This window comes from Diadema antillarum, unplaced genomic scaffold (assembly GCF_040938485.1).
Source record: "Diadema antillarum isolate AM-2024a unplaced genomic scaffold, OU_Dant_1.0 seq00001666_RagTag, whole genome shotgun sequence".
Lineage (NCBI taxonomy): Eukaryota > Metazoa > Echinodermata > Echinoidea > Diadematoida > Diadematidae > Diadema > Diadema antillarum.
Genome location: NW_027272364.1, coordinates 566,964 through 588,210, shown reverse-complemented (window position 1 = coordinate 588,210; position 21,247 = coordinate 566,964).

Here is a 21,247-nt window from a genome sequence, read left to right as displayed (position 1 = left end):
TAATCCCCAAAAAAATCTTGCCCTAGTTCCTCAATTAGCGGTATAATTCGCCCTGCGCTGGTACGTGTGAACGGTCGGGATTAGAATCTCGAGTTTTTATATCCCATCATGCAATGCGCACATCACAACAGCGAGGCCTCTGCGAAGGTCCTTCACCTCTTTGGCGCACCACAACAACAGCGCGCGAACCACACCATAAGCCGGATTCACACGTACAAATTAGCGGGATGACGATCGCGATCCACATCTCGAGTTTTTTTGCGAGCGTCCACACGTACCAAATTAGCGGGATAGCGATCACGCTAATTTGGCGAGCGTCCAAACGTACCGAATTAACAAAGCCTGCAAACTGGGTCACACAGCGCCCTTCTCTATCACTGCCTGCGCGCACTTACTTACCTTTGTCTTTTACGCGTCAGTGGTGTGGTTCGCGCGCTGTTGTTGTTGTGCTCCAAAGAGGTGAAGGACCTCTTCGCAGAGGCCCAAAGAGATTTTTCTCCTCCCCATCACTAGAGGGCGGACTCTACAATGGAGTCAGTGATTTCATGGGGGCCGCCATTGTTCCACTTAAAAATGGCGGACTTTGCGTACTAAGTATACATTTCTACAGCGCGTATTACGCGAACTTCTGAACTTTTACGCGAGTACGCACTTGATTTTGGCTGCTCCTCGGTTGCTCGTTTGCTAGCGTGTTAGCAGAGGGGTGAGCCTACCGCTTCGTTGCCATCCAGTGCTCCTTGCGCTCACACAACAATAGTACAGGGCGTATGAAGACTCCGCACTCTAGCAGTCACTGCGGAAAATCTCTTTGCAGAGGCCTCGCTGTTGTGATGTGCGCATTGCATGATGGGATGTAAAAACTTGAGATTCTAATCCCGACCGTTCACACGTACCAGCGCGGGGCCAATTATCCCGCTAATTGATGAACCAGCGCAAGATTTCTTGGGATTAGCATCACGATGCTTATCCCGCTAATTTTCGGGTTTTTTCTGTCCACACGTGCAAAAAACTCGGGATGACGATCGCGATGCAAATCTCGAGATTTGTATCCCGCTAATTGGTGTACGTGTGAACCCGGCTATTGACGAGCAAAAAACAATGGACAAAGGGAAGTGCGCGCATGCAGTGATAGAGAAGGGCGCTGTGTGACCCAGTTTGCAGGCTTTGCCGTTACCTCGATCGGCAATTAGCGGGATAATTCTGTACGTGTGGACGCTTGCAAAAAACTCGAGATTCCGAGCGCGATCGCTATCCCGCTAATTTGGGGCGTGTAAAACGGTTGTAAAAAATCTCGAGATATGGAGCGCGATCGTCATCCCGCTATTTTGTACGTGTAAACCCGGCTATTATGTGCATGAAAAGTCGTCCGATTTCCCAATATAGAAGCCTTTGTTAAGTCACAAACCCTAAGCTGCAGGGCGCGCCTCGCCCAAGCAGAAACTACAGCACGCACTTCAGTGCGCGCATGCAAACTTCAAATATGCGCAGCCTGAACTCTCAAGTTCATTGACCCTACCTGCCAAAATGTCAAAAATCCTTCATAAATTCCCCAAAATTTTTTGGATCACTACCAAAAGTTAATCGTTTGGTACTTGTGTCATTCTCAACCTTTCCAGCAAGTTTCATCTCCATCCGTTAACTACTTTTTGAGTTATTTTGCACACGGACAAACGAACGAACAAACAAACCAAGGAAACGAAAACATAACCTCCTTCCCCCTTGGCGGAGGTAATAATGGGCCAATACACCGTGTTTTCAATCCAGATTTGCAGTATGGATACTAACTTTGATGAGTATAAAATATGAAAATTACAGGATTAGAACGTTAAAGATAGAGAGAGTAATCAATGAGACAGTATACAGATGAATAATAAGTAAAAAATCGTTATTCCAAAGGTTCTTTAATCCGAAAACGACGTAAGGTTCGTAATTCCGGAGATTGTTGGTACCCATCTCTTTCTTATATTAATTGTTAATTATTGTATTCATTATGCTGATTGTAACATTTGTTAGTCATTTGTGTGTATGTTGTATCTGAATTGTACAGCGCATAGAAAAGCATGTGCTTATTATGCGCTTTATAAATGTATTATTATTATTATTATCGTCATTTATGGTAAGATGTTAGTTTTGAGATACAACTGCCCTACAAATATTCACCAAATGTGATATCTTAAACATTTTTAAAATCACTGCTCTTTAAGGTAAACAGAACCTTTAATGTACATGCTGATTACAACATCACTAAACTCTCACCGTGTTTGTTTCTTACCCCTCAAGGTCTGATTTATGACGTCACTGGTTCTTTTCGGACGGTATACCATATCTTGGCATGCTTCCAGGCTACCGCCATGGTCTTCGTGGTCGCTCTTATCGTAGTAAGAAGGCGAAGTGTTTCAGTGGGGAAGCAGTTTCGCTCACAGCCTACCCGAGAATCAGACGGGCCAATAAACTGATTTAAACCCAACCCGAGAGGGCGTCGCGACCCTTTCTCAGACGGAAACAGCAAACAAAGACACCACCAAACAAACATAACTGTTTGTTTGAAAAATGTTTTTGATATGTACGATTTCTTAGCCATACATCTTACCCTAGTATCATTATTTTGAAATATATCATTATCTGTGTAAATATGCGCGCCTGTGCTGGGTGAGGTAAGGGGTTGATAACCATTCAACTTTTCAGAATTCGTTGATGCCATTTGGAAGGAATGTAGCTTTAGATATGAATAAACAGACAAACGAAACGCCAAACAGCAGAAGACGCAAATGACGCAGGAAAGACGCTCAGCAGAAGGCGTCTAGCCCAACTCCAGCACTAATATGAATATGAACGGAGTAATATCAAATACAATTCCTATTCGCTCTGTAACCATACAAAACCTACAATTTTGTAAGATTTATGGCGATGTAGAAAAAGGGAGGAACTAAAAGGGGACCTTCGGATGATTTTCAGGCTTCAACATTTGAACAGCTAAAAATTAGTTATACTGAGTACAGAGTTTCAGAATTTCTAGTGATTAGGATGAGGTATGAGAATGTTTTCAAAATCTATAACAAATAGTAGAGAACAATTATGGTGATATGGCAGCCTTGCCATTAGAATGCATAAGTTGGGGCTCAAGGAAGCAGAACAAAAGAAAAAGGCATGCATAGATTTTTCATAGGTGAACCTGTTAAGCAGGCGGTATTGTAATGGAAATACACTGCTACATTTCTGAAATATATGATGCTCTGATGTCATCAACACTGTTCAGTGTAATTAGTTTAAGATTTTCAGTTTATTGGTTTCTCTGCTCAAGGACAACAATAAATCCACAAATCTATGCATGGAGATGTCGATTTATGTACTACATGATGTGAAATTATGAAAATCGTCTGGAATGTTCCTTTAACAAACACTAGTAGGTAACGTGTAAATCTTGTCAAATGAGCCAGTTCGGGATGCAACTTTACGCCTGAACAGAACAACGTACCATTGGGGCACGATTCGATTTTTAAATTCCATGAGATAAGCATCTGGAATGTAAATGATTATTCAAGTAATTCTTATAAATGGTGTCTAGCCAGCACGACCATCATTCTGGCGGCAAAGGTCGTCTTTGGCAATATTAATAGAAGGGGATTGTTAATGCATTCAATACAAAATAATGAAATGGACTCTTTCCCAAGTTGGAATTGACGGACGATTTTGGTCATATAGTTTGTTATGTCGTGCATGCAAGCTTGACATGCATTTTATGTCGTTTGGAAACAAGTGAAGGGCCTAACCAACTGATGGGGGGGGGGGGGAGAGGTCATTTGTATACCCATTTGCGCATGAATAACTCCAAACTGCTTTTTTTTTTGTGTGTGTGTCTGAACTCCTGAACCTCTCTGTTACCCCCTGATCCCCCTTCAAACTTTATACACGTACTTCTCACTGGATTTAACCCCTATCACTAGGAGGGGGAGGGGGGTGTCATCCGAACGTACAGGGGGCGCCTTTTCAAAATTAAAGGGGGCGCATGCCCCTCCCCCACCCCCATTGTTTTTCTTTGTACTTTTTTTGTTTTAACAAAAATAAAGGAGAAGGCGGCTCGCGCCCCGTGCTCCCCCTCCTGGATCCGCCACTTCTGTGGCTGTCGAGTTTTTAGACAAATATTCTGGCGGATTTAACGTAATGACATTTTGGTATCATTCCTATATGACAAGGTAGTGTTTTTGTATAATATTATGCTTGATTATCTGTACATTTCTATGTGTAATGTGTGTTCAAAGGTGTCTTTTATAGGGAGACATGCTGTGTAAAAATTTGGTTATCCTGTGCTTAGTTGAGAACTTATATATGAGCACAGCATTTTGATGACGTATAACATTCTAAAGTTATAACATTCGCAATATATTATCAGCTATTTTAAAGAGTTATATACCATTTCAGTTTCCTTTGTGAATATTTTCAAGCAGTGCATCACACAAGATTTGTATATTATGTGTACTCCATGATGGAACATTGTGACGCCAAAAGTGATGTCACATGTCTGAAATATGGTCCCAGAAGTCTTTTTGATATGCATGATTGATTACTGAGAATAATTGTAAGCAAGGCGACCTATTTGCGATTACATGATGACAAATTAAAACAAATAATTGCGAATCAATACTTTCATACTTTTTGTATATGTACTTATATATATATATATATATATATATTTATATTATCTATATCTTTTTTTGCCACATGCTATTGACATTTTCCAGTTACTTTCGTTTCAGCATTCCTGACAGCAAACCCTGTAGATTATGTCATGGATGGGATCGTTACTTCTGTCGTCATCATTCTAGATATAACTCATTATCATATTATTATTATTATTATTATTATTATTATATCATCATTATCATTATTATTCATGATTATGTAAAGATAACTCCACCTTTATCAATGTCACATCAACATCATCCCAAATCAATATCTTGAAGTCTGGAATGAGAACTACTTGCTAAAGTTGGGTCTTGATTTCGTTAATGTTTGATTCTCCTTTGAATGGCATGACTTAGTGTGTAGTAAGAAAATGCCGATTACACTTTATTTGTGTATCAATTTAATATCCATTTCGTTTTTGCTTTTGTTTGTATGTTTGTCTGTTGTTGTTGTTGTTGTTGATATTAAAAAGAACTGGATTGTGATAAGATTCCAAGACTGCTTTGCGGAAAAAGTGTATTTCATCTTTCAAGGGGCTAATAGGTGTTAAAGGGGATATAGCTAGTAACTGATCAGTGGGAATGCTGAGGGATGATTGTTTCAATTCTTTTGGGATTCATTTAAGAGTACATTATATATCTACTGTTGTGTGAAAATCATTTGCTTCAGAATGGTCTCATATTCAAGTAATGTACAGTTCAATGTTTCCAGGTTAGCATGCCTGTACAGTGTCGGGGCGATCGTTAACGACCCGTTAACGATCGCCCCGACACTGTACAGGCATGCTGACTGGGAGCACATTACTTGAATATGAGACCATTTTGAAGCAAATAATTTTCACACAACAATAGATATAAAATGTACTCTTAAATGAATCCCACAAGGATTGGAACAATCATACCCAGCATTCCCACTGATTCCGATTGATCAGTTACTAGCCATCTCCTTTAAGCGATAAACGTTGAAAAGTCAAAACATAAGAGGCATTATCAAATTAATTGAAACAAAACACTGAATTGAGGAGTTTAATTACTGGTATGAAGTAGTGCGTGTGGTTGAGTGTTGTGTATATACAGACATTTATTTACATATCACGCATGTGGAACCTTCTTACTACATTCAGCAATATTTGCCCCAATAATAAAGGAGAACTCCAGATGATTTTGTGACTTACATTTGAACAACTATAAATTGGTTATGCATGTATACTAGCTGTGTTCAGACGAGGGCAGTTTTGGTCGGAGTATCTTCGGAGGAAGGGTCGGAGGAAGCTTGGTCGGAGTAACTTCGGAGGAAAGGTCGGAGTAGTGCCCGTCTGAACAAGGTCGTGGTAACTTCCTCCGTTCGGAGGAACTTACCACGACCTCTTCCTCCGACCAAGATACTCCTGAGTTTTCTCAGGAGTAAACTCGCTACCACGACTAGCCGGTCGGAGTAAATTGCCCGTGCGGACAAGCCCTCGGAGTATCTCTGAACTTACATACCCTACGACCTAGGTAAAACTTCCGGGTTAAATCGAAATGTTGACATTTTGCGAGTACACGTGCGCGTGTAGTGCAGTTCTAACCTAGTCGATCGCGACAAAGAAGATATTGCTCAGAAATTTCCATCAACAAGAAAGGAGATAAAAAAGGAGGTAAAAACAATTGTACGGTTGACGTGCGCGGCGCTACCACTTCCGGAAGTTACACCGACCCTCCACGTTAATCCCCGAGAAGGCCGTGGTAAATTGGTCGGAGTTTCTTCCCACGACCGTCGTGTGGACACAGGGTCGTGGTAAGATAAGTATAAATTTTAATTTTAATTGCTGCGCCATAAAATTTTACTCCGACTAGAAATACGTCTGAACATGGCTACTGTGTACACAGTTTCAGAATTTATGGTATAATTGGGATGAGGAATAAGAATGTTTTCAAAATTTATAACAAATCACAGTGAACAAGGACGATGACATGGTAGCTTCACCACAAGAATGCATGAGTCGGGGCTTCAACATAAGAATGCATGAGTGGGGGCTCAAAAAGCAGAACAAAAGAAGAAAGCGTGAATTATAAATTCTACACAGTTGAAATTGTTAGGCAAAGCGTATCGTATAGGATATGCTACATTTCTGAAATGTGTGAGCCTCTATAGCTGCGTTCAGGCGGAGGCAGTTTTGGTCGGAGTAACTTCGGATGAAGGGTCGGAGGAAGCTTGGTCGGAGTAACTTCGGAGGATAGGTCGGAGTAGTGCCCGTCTGAACAAGGTCGTGGTAACTTCCTCCGATCGGAGGAACTTACCACGACCTCTTCCTCCGAACGAGATACTTCTGAGTTTTCTCAGGAGTATCTCGCTACTACGACTAGCCGGTCGGAGTAAATTGCCCGTGCGGACAAGCCCTCGGAGTATCTATGAACTTACATACCTTACGACCTAGGTAAAACTTCCTGGGTCAAATCGCAATATTGACATTTTGCGAGTACACGTGCGCGTGTAGTGCAATTCTTACTAGTTGATCGCGACGAAGAAGCTAGCGCTCATGCAGAAATTTCCATCAACAAGAATGGAGAAGACAAATGCCACTGGAAAAAACAAAACAAAAACAATCGCATGGTCGACGTGCTACCACTTCCGGAAGTTACATCGACATAAATTGGTCGGAGTTTCTTCCCACGACCGTCGTGTGGACACAAGGGTCTTGGTAAGACTGATATACATTAATTTGAATTTTAATTGCCGTGCCATAAATTTTTACTCCGACTGGAAATGCGTCTGAACATGGCTAATGCCATCATCCTTAATTGTTCAGTGTAATTTGGTTTGAGGTATTTCAGAGTATTCGTTTCTCCGATCAAGGACCACAACAAATTCCACAAATCTATACTAAATTGAGCTGTCGATTCACACACTACCGAGGGGACATCGCGGTGGTGACGTCCGTCGAGAGAGCGACTCGTCCATTATGTGACTGGGACTCGCTACATACGACATTGCACCAACACAATCGTCACACTATCTGAGGCAGCAAATCGAACGCCACGAGGTGAACCCATCCCAGTCATATAATTCAGACAGTGGAAGACGTTGAAGCTAGAAAGCCACTGAGTCAACGACAGCTTATAATCACCACTTTCCTTTTATGATTTGTTGTAAGAATGCAAGGTCTAGACAAAGCATTTGAATTTTTTTATCGCTTTCTCTTTTTCGTATTTGAGTGAATTAACGCCTGCCAATAGTTTTCAGCAATTATTTTTGGTTGTTCCATTGTACTTCCATCCTAAGAGGTGGAAATTAGACTAATTCTCTGACAGCTATACTCACTAGCTTTCATCGTTCTCAGAGGTTCATACTCACACACACATACACACACACACACACACACACACAACCAACGATAAATTATGTACTAATAAGAGCCCATATTAAGAGTGCATGGTGGTTGAAATAAACACCTACATTATATACACATCTTATCAGCGGCAATGCTTGCGAAATTCCCAAATGAAATAGAAATGATACATGATTCTTTATTGATATCGCGAATATTACAACATTATAATTCACGTCATCAAAATGCGATGTTCACTTGTAAGTTCTCGACCAAGCACAGGTTTACAGAAATTCTGTAACGTATCCATCTAATTCACACCTTTGAACGCATATTACACACAGGAATTTAAAAATCATCAAACATGTAGGCCGGATACAACCCCCCCCCCCTTACCATACCAGAGTTTGTTTTTGTTTTTTGTTTTCGGAAAAATTATAGAAGCACGAACTGTCTTAGAACATACCCTTTTTGGAGCACTTAGATGTGAATGTCCGGTTCTTTCACAGCTTCTTTTACCATACAAACCACTTAGACAATCATTATGCAGAGTCCGCCGGGATATTTTGTCGAGAAAACTCTGTAGCGACTTCTCATATTAATCACGTTAATAAAACCAATAAGTTTGGTTTTGTTGTCTATGTGTTGGGGTTGGATCCGGTGTTATGAGAGGTATCATTTACATTAAAATCACAAAGTATGAAGGGGTACGTAGCGGAGAGGTTTAAGAGCTTAGACAATTAGACAAAATCAACTGTTACCATCCAAATAATGTTCGTTCTTGTTTCTAAACGGCCACAAATCTTACCCGTGTTCTACATTATTCTCGTATAATAGGTAAGTGATACAACAGTTACAGAGCAAGTATTATATTTATAGTAATTGCATTAACATTAGGCCTGCTCGGTTCATATATCTTCGTTAGATCTTGAGTTGGGGCGTGACGCCTTCTACCAAGCGCCATTTGCTGCTGTTTTGCATTTCGTTCCTTCCAAATGGCAATGTAACGAATTCTGAAGAGTTCAATTGTTCAATGATCTTTATACGGCCCTCTCCTCACCAGTAGGCATATGAGCACGTATTAATTATACAAACAATGATACATTTCATACCTTAAGATATGTCATAAGAAATATGACAAGTAAATCGTTTACATCAAAACATCAGAAATAGACTGTAATATAATTTTGTTTGTGTCTTTGTTTTGATTTTGTCACTGTATGTAGCCCTCAAAGACCGCGACGCCCTCTCGTGTTGGGTGTAGGTCAGTTTATTGGCCCGTCTACTGATTCTCGGGTAGGCTGTGAGCGAAACTGCTTCCCCACTGAAACACTTCGCCTTCTTACTACGATAAGAGCGACCACGAAGACCATGGCGGTACCCTGAACGCATGCCAAGATATAGTATACCGTCCGAAAAGAACCAGTGACGTCATAAATCAGACCTTGAGGGGTAAGAAACAAACACGGTGAGAGTTTAGTGATGTTGTAATCAGCATGTACATTAAGTGTTTGATTTCAAAAGGGGCTATAAGCGCTATCTTTAAACATTCTAAAGTAAAGGGCTTTTTACACTTGTGTTTCTTAACCCCGGACTTTCTCTGACCCAGGACTATCGTTAGTCCCGTACCAATTTTTTCAGCTTTTTACACTGGTCAATTAGTCCCGTACTATCTCTTGTCCTGGGCTAAGGAGAAAACTGACCTTTTTACACTCGTATTTCATAGCCCCGGACTTTCCAAACCACATGAATATTCATGATTACGCTGTGTACTGTACACGTACACGCACGCACCGGCAGTACTTGATTACCTCGTTTCTGATTGGTCAGTGAGGGTCGGACTTCGTCTCCGTCGCTTAGCCCAGGATTATTTTTTCGTTTTGTTTACACTCACTTGCTTAGCACCGCAATTGCGGTGCTAACCCTGCTTGCAGGGCCAGATAGTACCGGACTATCGGTGGGGCTAGCCCACTTTGGCAAAAACGAGTGTAAACAGAAAGTGGGCTAAGGATAGTCCCGTACGAACGGTGGGGCTAAGCCCCCCCCCCCCCCCCCCTTAGCCCCACCGTTGGTACGGGACTAAGCAAAAATTTACAAATGTAAAAAGCCCTCGTGTCGATCCATCAGATAAAGCAAAATAACAACCTTTCAAGTGACATCTTATAAATAAGATGAATATTTATTGAAGTTATGATTAAAACATCCCATGTTTCTTATTTTCTTTGTTTTGTTGCAACTTTAATCACAAATATCTCAAATTAACAAAAAATGGAGTGAAAACCCCGTTTGCGAACAAACTCGTCATTCGTAACATGACGACGCTGAGAATGAAATTGTCATAAATGACAGTGATAATGACATACTTCATGAATGAAGAGAGTTTGTCAACCATTCGATCGAATGGTTTTGACCAGGGGATGAACAAAGATGGCAATATGAAAATAATGCCTATTCGTTGATCCAAAATTGAAATAGGACTCGTTAATCCGAATATTTGTGGCGTTTGTTATTCCGAAGGTTCGTTAAGGTCGTTAAACCGGAAACGAAACAAGGTTCGTTTGATATTCCGAATAGAAAGAAAGGTTCGTTAATCCGGAAATAAAGAGGACGTGGGTACCGACTAACCAACCTTTGGAATGACGAACCTTGTTTCGTTTTCGGATTAAAGAATAACTAACCATACACTAACGTAGTACTTCATTTTTCACAAAAACATACAGTAAGCCTACATAGCTCAGTGACACAAGTTTGTAGTTGTCCGTTTACTTTTCCTTTACAATGCGCCTCTAGATAGTTGTAGGACCTACTAGACAACTGGCGGAATATAAATACGTTGTAACATATTACTTTTATTAACATCATCATCATCATTATTACCTCCGCCAAGGGAGGAGGTTATGTTTTCGTTACCGTTGGTTTGTGTGTTCGTTAGTTTGACCGGGATGAAACTTGCAGGAAAGGTTGAGAATGACACAAGTAACACACCATTAACTTTTGGTAGTGATCCGAGAATTTTGGGGGAATTTATGAAGGATTTTAGGTATTTTGGCAGGTAGGGTCAATGAACTTGGGAGTTCAGGCTTCGCGTATTTGAGGTTTGCATGCGCGCACTAAAGTGCGTGCTCTAGTTTCTGCTAGGGCGAGGCGCACCGTGCAGCTGAGGGTTTATGACGTAACAAAGGCTTCTATATTGGGAAATCGGCGACTTTCAGCACACAATGCTATAAGTAAGTATGGGTGGAAATCACTGATATCTCTATGGAAGAACAAGATCAGTGGTGGAAATGAGCTGCATGTTTGGCGGAGGTCTGCGCTCTCAGAGTGCTTTTCTAGTTACCTCCGCCAAGGGAGGAGGTTATGTTTTCGTTACCGTTGGTTTGTTAGTTAGTTAGTTTGTCCGTGTGCAAAATAACTCAAAAAGTAGTTAACGGATTGGGATGAAACTTGCAGGAAAGGTTGAGAATGACACAAGTAACACACCATTAACTTTTGGTAGTGATCCGAGAATTTTGGGGGAATTTATGAAGGATTTTAGGTATTTTGGCAGGTAGGGTCAATGAACTTGGGAGTTCAGGCTTCGCGTATTTGAGGTTTGCATGCGCGCACTAAAGTGCGTGCTCTAGTTTCTGCTAGGGCGAGGCGCACCGTGCAGCTGAGGGTTTATGACGTAACAAAGGCTTCTATATTGGGAAATCGGCGACTTTCAGCACACAATGCTATAAGTAAGTATGGGTGGAAATCACTGATATCTCTATGGAAGAACAAGATCAGTGGTGGAAATGAGCTGCATGTTTGGCGGAGGTCTGCGCTCTCAGAGTGCTTTTCTAGTTACCTCCGCCAAGGGAGGAGGTTATGTTTTCGTTACCGTTGGTTTGTTAGTTAGTTAGTTTGTCCGTGTGCAAAATAACTCAAAAAGTAGTTAACGGATTGGGATGAAACTTGCAGGAAAGGTTGAGAATGACACAAGTAACACACCATTAACTTTTGGTAGTGATCCGAGAATTTTGGGGGAATTTATGAAGGATTTTAGGTATTTTGGCAGGTAGGGTCAATGAACTTGGGAGTTCAGGCTTCGCGTATTTGAGGTTTGCATGCGCGCACTAAAGTGCGTGCTCTAGTTTCTGCTAGGGCGAGGCGCACCGTGCAGCTGAGGGTTTATGACGTAACAAAGGCTTCTATATTGGGAAATCGGCGACTTTCAGCACACAATGCTATAAGTAAGTATGGGTGGAAATCACTGATATCTCTATGGAAGAACAAGATCAGTGGTGGAAATGAGCTGCATGTTTGGCGGAGGTCTGCGCTCTCAGAGTGCTTTTCTAGTTACCTCCGCCAAGGGAGGAGGTTATGTTTTCGTTACCGTTGGTTTGTTAGTTAGTTAGTTTGTCCGTGTGCAAAATAACTCAAAAAGTAGTTAACGGATTGGGATGAAACTTGCAGGAAAGGTTGAGAATGACACAAGTAACACACCATTAACTTTTGGTAGTGATCCGAGAATTTTGGGGGAATTTATGAAGGATTTTAGGTATTTTGGCAGGTAGGGTCAATGAACTTGGGAGTTCAGGCTTCGCGTATTTGAGGTTTGCATGCGCGCACTAAAGTGCGTGCTCTAGTTTCTGCTAGGGCGAGGCGCACCGTGCAGCTGAGGGTTTATGACGTAACAAAGGCTTCTATATTGGGAAATCGGCGACTTTCAGCACACAATGCTATAAGTAAGTATGGGTGGAAATCACTGATATCTCTATGGAAGAACAAGATCAGTGGTGGAAATGAGCTGCATGTTTGGCGGAGGTCTGCGCTCTCAGAGTGCTTTTCTAGTTACCTCCGCCAAGGGAGGAGGTTATGTTTTCGTTACCGTTGGTTTGTTAGTTAGTTAGTTTGTCCGTGTGCAAAATAAGTCAAAAAGTAGTTAACGGATTGGGATGAAACTTGCAGGAAAGGTTGAGAATGACACAAGTAACACACCATTAACTTTTGGTAGTGATCCGAGAATTTTGGGGGAATTTATGAAGGATTTTAGGTATTTTGGCAGGTAGGGTCAATGAACTTGGGAGTTCAGGCTTCGCGTATTTGAGGTTTGCATGCGCGCACTAAAGTGCGTGCTCTAGTTTCTGCTAGGGCGAGGCGCACCGTGCAGCTGAGGGTTTATGACGTAACAAAGGCTTCTATATTGGGAAATCGGCGACTTTCAGCACACAATGCTATAAGTAAGTATGGGTGGAAATCACTGATATCTCTATGGAAGAACAAGATCAGTGGTGGAAATGAGCTGCATGTTTGGCGGAGGTCTGCGCTCTCAGAGTGCTTTTCTAGTTACCTCCGCCAAGGGAGGAGGTTATGTTTTCGTTACCGTTGGTTTGTTAGTTAGTTAGTTTGTCCGTGTGCAAAATAACTCAAAAAGTAGTTAACGGATTGGGATGAAACTTGCAGGAAAGGTTGAGAATGACACAAGTAACACACCATTAACTTTTGGTAGTGATCCGAGAATTTTGGGGGAATTTATGAAGGATTTTAGGTATTTTGGCAGGTAGGGTCAATGAACTTGGGAGTTCAGGCTTCGCGTATTTGAGGTTTGCATGCGCGCACTAAAGTGCGTGCTCTAGTTTCTGCTAGGGCGAGGCGCACCGTGCAGCTGAGGGTTTATGACGTAACAAAGGCTTCTATATTGGGAAATCGGCGACTTTCAGCACACAATGCTATAAGTAAGTATGGGTGGAAATCACTGATATCTCTATGGAAGAACAAGATCAGTGGTGGAAATGAGCTGCATGTTTGGCGGAGGTCTGCGTTCTCAGAGTGCTTTTCTAGTTACCTCCGCCAAGGGAGGAGGTTATGTTTTCGTTACCGTTGGTTTGTTAGTTAGTTAGTTTGTCCGTGTGCAAAATAACTCAAAAAGTAGTTAACGGATTGGGATGAAACTTGCAGGAAAGGTTGAGAATGACACAAGTAACACACCATTAACTTTTGGTAGTGATCCGAGAATTTTGGGGGAATTTATGAAGGATTTTAGGTATTTTGGCAGGTAGGGTCAATGAACTTTGGAGTTCAGGCTGTGCGTATTTGAGGTTTGCCAGCGCGCATTTGAGGCTTGCCAGCGCGCATTTGAGGCTTGCCTGCGCGCACTAAAGTGCGTGCTCTAGTTTCTGCTGGGGTGAGGCGCGCCGTGCAGCTGAGTGTTTATGACGTAACAAAGGCTTCTATATTGGGAAATCTGGCAACTTTCAGCACACAATGCTATAAGTACGTATGGGTGGAAATCACTGACGATGTCTACGGAAGAACAAGATCAATGGTGAAAATGATTTGCATGCTTGGCGGAGGTCTGCGCTCTCAGAGTGCTTTTCTAGTTACCTCCGCCAAGGGAGGAGGTTATGTTTTCGTTACCGTTGGTTTGTGTGTTCGTTCGTTCGTTCGTTAGTTAGTTTGTCCGTGTGCAAAATAACTAAAAAAGTAGTTAACGGATTGAAATGAAACTTGCAGGAAAGGTTGAGAATGACACAAGTAACAAACGATTAACTTTTGGTATTGATCCGAGAATTTTGGGGGAATTTATGAAGGATCTTTTATATTTTGGCAGGTAGGGTCAATGAACTTGGGAGTTCAGGCTGCGCGTATTTGAGGTTTGCCTGCGCGCACTAAAGTGCGTGCTCAGGTTTCTGCTGGGGTGAGGCGCGCCGTGCAGCTGAGGGTTTAATTATGACGGAACAAAGGCTTCTATATTGCGAAATCGAGCGACTTTCAAAACACAATGCTATGAGTACGTATGGGTTAAAATCACTTCTCTCTATATGGAAGAACAAGATCAGTGGTGGAAATAGCAGCTTGGCGGAGGTCTGCGCTCTCAGAGTGCTTCTCTAGTTATTATTATTGTTATTAGTATTATTATTATAGGTTTTCCCGGTCAATTTCATACTTTTGTCACTCAAATTCATTAATGTGCATTCAAATCCACACAGCGCACGCACGCGAAAATATTCGGGCATTCAAATTCAGAATCCGAGCGATCAATTTAATTTATGGGCGTTCTATTTCGTTTTCCTGAAATCAAATTCACGATTGGGCATTCAATTTCAAAATGCGAGCACCGACTTTCCTACTCGTGCATTCAAATTCATGCGATAGTCATGTGATAGTCCCAATGAGCTTGTTTGGAGCGTTCAAATTCATTTTTAGGCGATCTAGTTCCTACTTCGTGCAATCAATTCAACGAGGAAAATGAAGCAGACTTTTAAGAAAGGAAAAGGGGCCAACACAACCAATGAAGGCTTGCATATAGTGTAATTGTGATTGTTTACAGGTTCTACATTGTTCTCCGTTCATATATTTTTTGTTTTTCATCTCAATAAATTTCAAATTGTAATGTCCAATCAGCAGTGCATCCAAACAACACAACGACAATTTAATCATATTTCTTGATGATACTGCATGCTGACAACGCCCCAACACCAACCACATAATGAAAATTCATCAATTTAAAGACAAACTGACACACGATGATCTCACATAGTCCCGCAAAAGTAAATCAATAAGACAGTAATACACAACAAACAAGACGTATAAAATGTTCATGTATCAGTTTCAATATAGTCGATTTTTTTTTCGAAAGTGTCAACCAACCCTCCGTATTATGCGAGTCTATAGGCCTATACAGAGCCTAATGTTTGTTTGTTTCATTTTCCATCAAAGAAGATGACTGGATAACCCATATTCAGTTGCAATAGCTGGTCTTCCATATGGGGTCCAGTTGGATGTTCTGCTTTTTGCGATGAATAAATGAAGTGGGATCTTTTACGTGCATGAGTTGTGACTCTCTCACACATTAGACCTCCATTTTATGTCCAATCCGAGGGACACGTGCCTGTATATTCCATTTTGCTAAGCGCGAGTTCAAAATTGTCAATGAACAGGTGGACCTATACTGCAAAATAAATAATCATCATAAATCCCAGTATATTCAAAGCCAAATGAGAAACACGTGCATACACGGCCCAAAACTAAATTGAATGCAGTTATTTGGAACATAAGTGCCTATTCACGAATTTGAATGACCGACGAGATTCCATCGCCAGCTTGACATGAATTTGAATGCTCATTGATGAAATGCGTGCTCCTCTCTTAAATTGGAATGCTCCGATAATGAATTTGAATGTTCCGATAGTGAATTTGAATGCTCCGACAGTGAATTTGAATGCTCGGAAAGTGAATTTGAATGCTGGGTTAGTGAATTCGAACGCCCGGATTTTGAATTTGATTGCTGATTCAGTGCTGCGAGCGTGAAATGCGTGAAATCGAACGCTCGGAATAGGAACTTGAATGACAAAAGTATGAAATTGACCGGGAAAACCTATATTAATCATCATCATCATCATCATCATCATCATTGTTATCATTATTTTTGGATAACGAACTGTATAACCTCTTTATACCAGAGGTGAGTTAAAGAATTTTTAGCTACAGCGTGCCATGGTTGAGCAAATAGAGGACGCAGTGATGAGATGTGGAAGAAAACAGAGTAACAGATTTGATCAAGATGATGAAATCATGCCGAGAAGATATCGATACACGAAGAGACGAGAAAAGGAGAGAAAAAGGGAAGTAAAACAATGAATGACAAGTTATGATCTTGGACAAACGTTCGAGAAACGTTGAGGCAGGAGCGATGGAACGGTAGGAAGAAAGACTCGATCTCTTTCCCACTCTACCTTTAAGTCAAGCCTTAGCTGGTAAAGGTTGCTTTAATTACAGGCACAACATAATATTGTCCCAAAAAAAAATCACTTAAAGGGGATGGCTAGTAACTGATTAGTGGTAATCAGTGGGGATGCAGGGGGATGATTGTTCCAAACCCTGTGGGACTCATTTAAGAGCACATTTATATCTATCGCTGTGTGAAAATTATTTGCTTCAGAATGGTCTCAGATTCAAGTAACGTGCAGTTATATGTTTCCAGGTTAGCATGCCTGTACAGTGACGGGGCATTAAACTGCACATTACTTGAATATGAGACCGTTCTGAAGCAAATAATTTTCACGCAACAACAGATATATAATGTACTCTTAAATGAATCCCACAAGCATTGGAACAATCATCCCCCAGCATTCCTATTGATCAGTTACTAGCCGTCCCATTTAAATGTGCTATATAGCATGCAGAACCAAAATACTTGACATGTTTGGTACCTATTTGCCATCTTCATCCCTCTCGCTGTCTGCCATTCTAAATGAAAGACTGACCCGCGTTTCAGTTTCTGGTAATACAACATATCCTTCGTATGATAAATAATTAACATTTTTTTTTTTATTCTTTGCATGATAGATACTTGACATTTTTTTAATGAGGAAAGAAGAAGAAGATAAACAAACAAAACCTATGCGGCATTTATGATCTCCATTATAGGTTACTCAGTAAGATTTGCAAACTGAGCAATATGCTGCGCTTATAGCAGGTCTCCGAATGTGATATTGATATAACTTCATTAATATTGTTGACTACGCCATATTTCTGTCCACGACATAAACTCTTGTCATGGATCATAAAGTCATGTGACCATTAATATTGACCGTGTACCTGAGAGAAAGGAGGTCATGATCCCGCTGAGCCCTTTGCCGACGTACATGATGGATATTGTCGTAGAAACGACGCCGGGTTCAACAACCAATGACGGCATTGGTTCGCATAAACCAATGGGACCGTAGACTCCAATACCAATTAGCAGGGAACACCCAATTAAATGTCCATACGATGAACCATGGACGCTACGGGTCCATGTGGTTTAACAAGGAGCTCCTTCATCCAGACTAATTGCATTGTTGTCGTGCCAGCTCTGTCTTTAAGGTAACGAAATTGCCGGACATGGATTGTCGTTTCCCTGGTGTGCGGAATGCAGCTTTTGTCATCGATCATGGATTTGTCACTGCAGCTTTCGACATCAACTGAGTTTGTATGCCTGTCGAGGTTTCCATGTAAATCCAGCTTTTCAGGAGAGCGATATAAATGCTCTTCATCTCTCCTGTGGTGAAGGCTCTCATCCTTAAAGGACGCGCTTTTTCCACAATGGATGACGCGTTGATCATTCAAAAAGCTTTCATGAACAATCTCATGCTCGCAGCTCGCTCCTGATGTCTGCCTCGTGTTTTTCCTCGGCAACTTCAAAACAAGTCCTATAGGGAACATGTTCAGAGTGAGTCCACCCATGATAAGGAGGGCGCCCTTTAGTGAAAATGCTTCCAGGAGAAATTCCGTCATGATGGGCATGACGAGAATGCCGACAAGTGAGCCGACGAATGCAACCGAGCAGGCGAATGGGAACTGGACGCCGTAGTGCCGGTGGAGGCAGTGAAGAGCTGGAATGACGACCATACTCTGGCCGATACCTTAGTCAAATAACGGAAGAAAGTCGTGAGGGGAATTTAATAAGAAACCAAGCACATCGTCTGGAGCGCGGTCAACAGGGATGGCTCTGCTTTCATAAACGATCATTCCAGAGTCAAATTACAATGTTCATAAGAACTCTACTATAGAATGTGAGCTCTGGAGACAAGTACCGTATAATTCACTCTTTTTTTTTCAGCTTTTAAAGACAGTATTCATAACACACCAAGTCTGATTACATAAGGACGACCACACCAACCAAGGGCCCGTTTCATAAAAGTTGTCATCAGTGACAAGTTGTCATAGATGTGACAAGCTACTGAAATCCTTGCATCTGATTGACTTAGAGCAAATTTGTCATAGAAATGTGGTAGTTGTCACTGATGACAAGTTTCATGAAACGGACACCAGGGCCCCGTTTCATAAAGCTGTTCGTAAAGTTACGAACGACATACGAGCGACTGGTGATTAGTTCTGATACGAAAGCAACGTTTACACTTTGGCGAGTTGGAGTCGCGAGTCGTGCGCGAGCTGTGCGAGCTCCAACTCGCGTTAACTCGCACAATGAGTGATACACGTCTGTATAAGACTCAACGCCGAGTTCACTACGCTCGCTGTACGAGTGAACCGAGCTCGAAACGAGACATACCGAGCTTAGTATGAGTTGCAGTGACCTTTATACGACTTAAAGCGAGCTTTAAACGAGTTGTCAAGATTTTATTACGAGTAATAAGAATTTTATACGATCGAGGGGCGGGAAATGCACATTTTTGGCGCTCAAAGATGGATGCCAGAAGCATTTTCGCTCTGCTTGAAGAAGAAGAGACCCTGATCTTCTGCACGATTGGTGCGACCCTGTTGTCAAGCAGGCGCCGCAGAAAAAGAGATGCTCAAGAGAGGACCAAAATGCTTCAAAGGAGGTTTTGGACAAGACCCTGGTTGTTGAGGAGGCCAAAGTACGGACACTATGAGACGCTGATGGCGGAGTTAGCTGGTGAAGACCTGGACGGTCTTGCGGGGGGAGATGACAAGGCGAAAGAAGACCTTCGTATAGATCTCTGACCTCATCTGCTCGCTGGAAGAGCTACAACATAACAAAAGGATACCAGTCACTTCAATACTCATAAGGGTACATCGTTTATATTTCACCATGTTACACAAAACTAGTAAGTTATTGAGCAGTTAACCAGGAATAATACGGTATCACGAAATTATCTCGAGAGTACTGAAACAAAACAAACAAGGAAAAGTAGAAATTACGCGGTGCGTAAAATATGTCCCCGCCGGAAGTAGCATTTAGTATCAAAATGTACTATATAGGTCAAAAGATCAAGGTCAAAGGTCAAAGAAGTCAAAGGTCAACATTCTGTGTAGAAGTTTTGAAGCCCTCACCTAGTGCCATCACATAAAGCAAACGGAATCGAAATCCGGTTAGAAATGGCGAAGGAGTAGCATTTTGTAGCCAATGTACAATATAGGTAAAAAATCAAGGTCAAAGGTCAAAGAAGTCAAAGGTCAAAATTCTGTGTAGAAGTTTTGAAGCCCTCACCTAGTGCCATCACATAAAGCAAACGGAATCGAAATCGAGTTAGAAATGGCGAAGGAGTAGCATTTTGTAGCAAAATGTACAATACAGGTCAAAAAATCAAGGTCAAAGAAGTCAAAGGTCAAAATTCTGTGTAGAAGTGTTGAAGCCCTCACCTAGTGCCATCACATAAAGCAAACGGAATCGAAATTGGGTTAGAAATGGCGAAGGAGTAGCATTTTGTAGCAAAATGTACAATATAGGTCAAAAAATCAAGGTCAAAGGTCAAAGAAGTCAAAGGTCAAAATTCTGTGTAGAAGTTTTGAAGCCCTCACCTAGTGCCATCACATAAAGCAAACGGAATCGAAATCGGGTTAGAAATGGCGAAGGAGTAGCATTTTGTAGCAAAATGTACAATACAGGTCAAAAATCAAGGTCAAAGGTCAAAGAAGTCAAAGGTCAAAATTCTGTGTAGAAGTTTTGAAGCCCTCACCTAGTGCCATCACATAAAGCAAACGGAATCGAAATCGGGTTAGAAATGGCGAAGGAGTAGCATTTTGTAGCAAAATGTACAATATAGGTCAAAGGTCAAGGTCAAAGGTCACGACTGAAATTCTGTGTAGAAGTTTCAAAGTTCCCATGTAGTGCTATCATATAAAGCAAACAGAATCAAATTTGGCTCATAAATGACAGAGAAGTAGCAAATTGAAGATTTTGATCACACACGGACGCACACACGGACGGACACACGGACGGACGGACGGACGGACACACGGACACACACACGTACGGAGCCCGTTTCATAGTCCCCTGCTCGAACTCGTTCGGCGGGGACAAAAAATCACAGTTAACCACATGTTCTGCACACGTAATAAAACATATTTTGAGATCTTGAGATTAATGACAGTAATGACGTAACACTTTACTGTTCCTTTTCTTTAATACAGAACAATATACATTATCATAATGTTTAATCACCTATTAATGTATCCCAGAAAAACCCCAAGAACTGAATAATTTTAGTAATAATTTTGTGCGTTATTTTAATTCATGTTAGTGTATGGGACAATGCCTGATCAAAATTTTTGTTCACTGCAACACTTAGTGTTCAAAGCTTGTTTTAACCCGTTCCATACTGAATTCTGAAATGCCCATAGACTTAATACGCAGGCTACCACATTCCCGTAAGGAACGGGTTAATATCGATTGTTAAAATGTACTTGTGAACCTTTATTCCTTAACATCTGCCATGTTAATTCAAACATAATTATGTAGGTGAATATATACAAAACTACAAATTCAGCGAAATTGAGAACAGTTTGAAATTCACATGTTAAAAGTAAGTAACTCCTTTATAACAT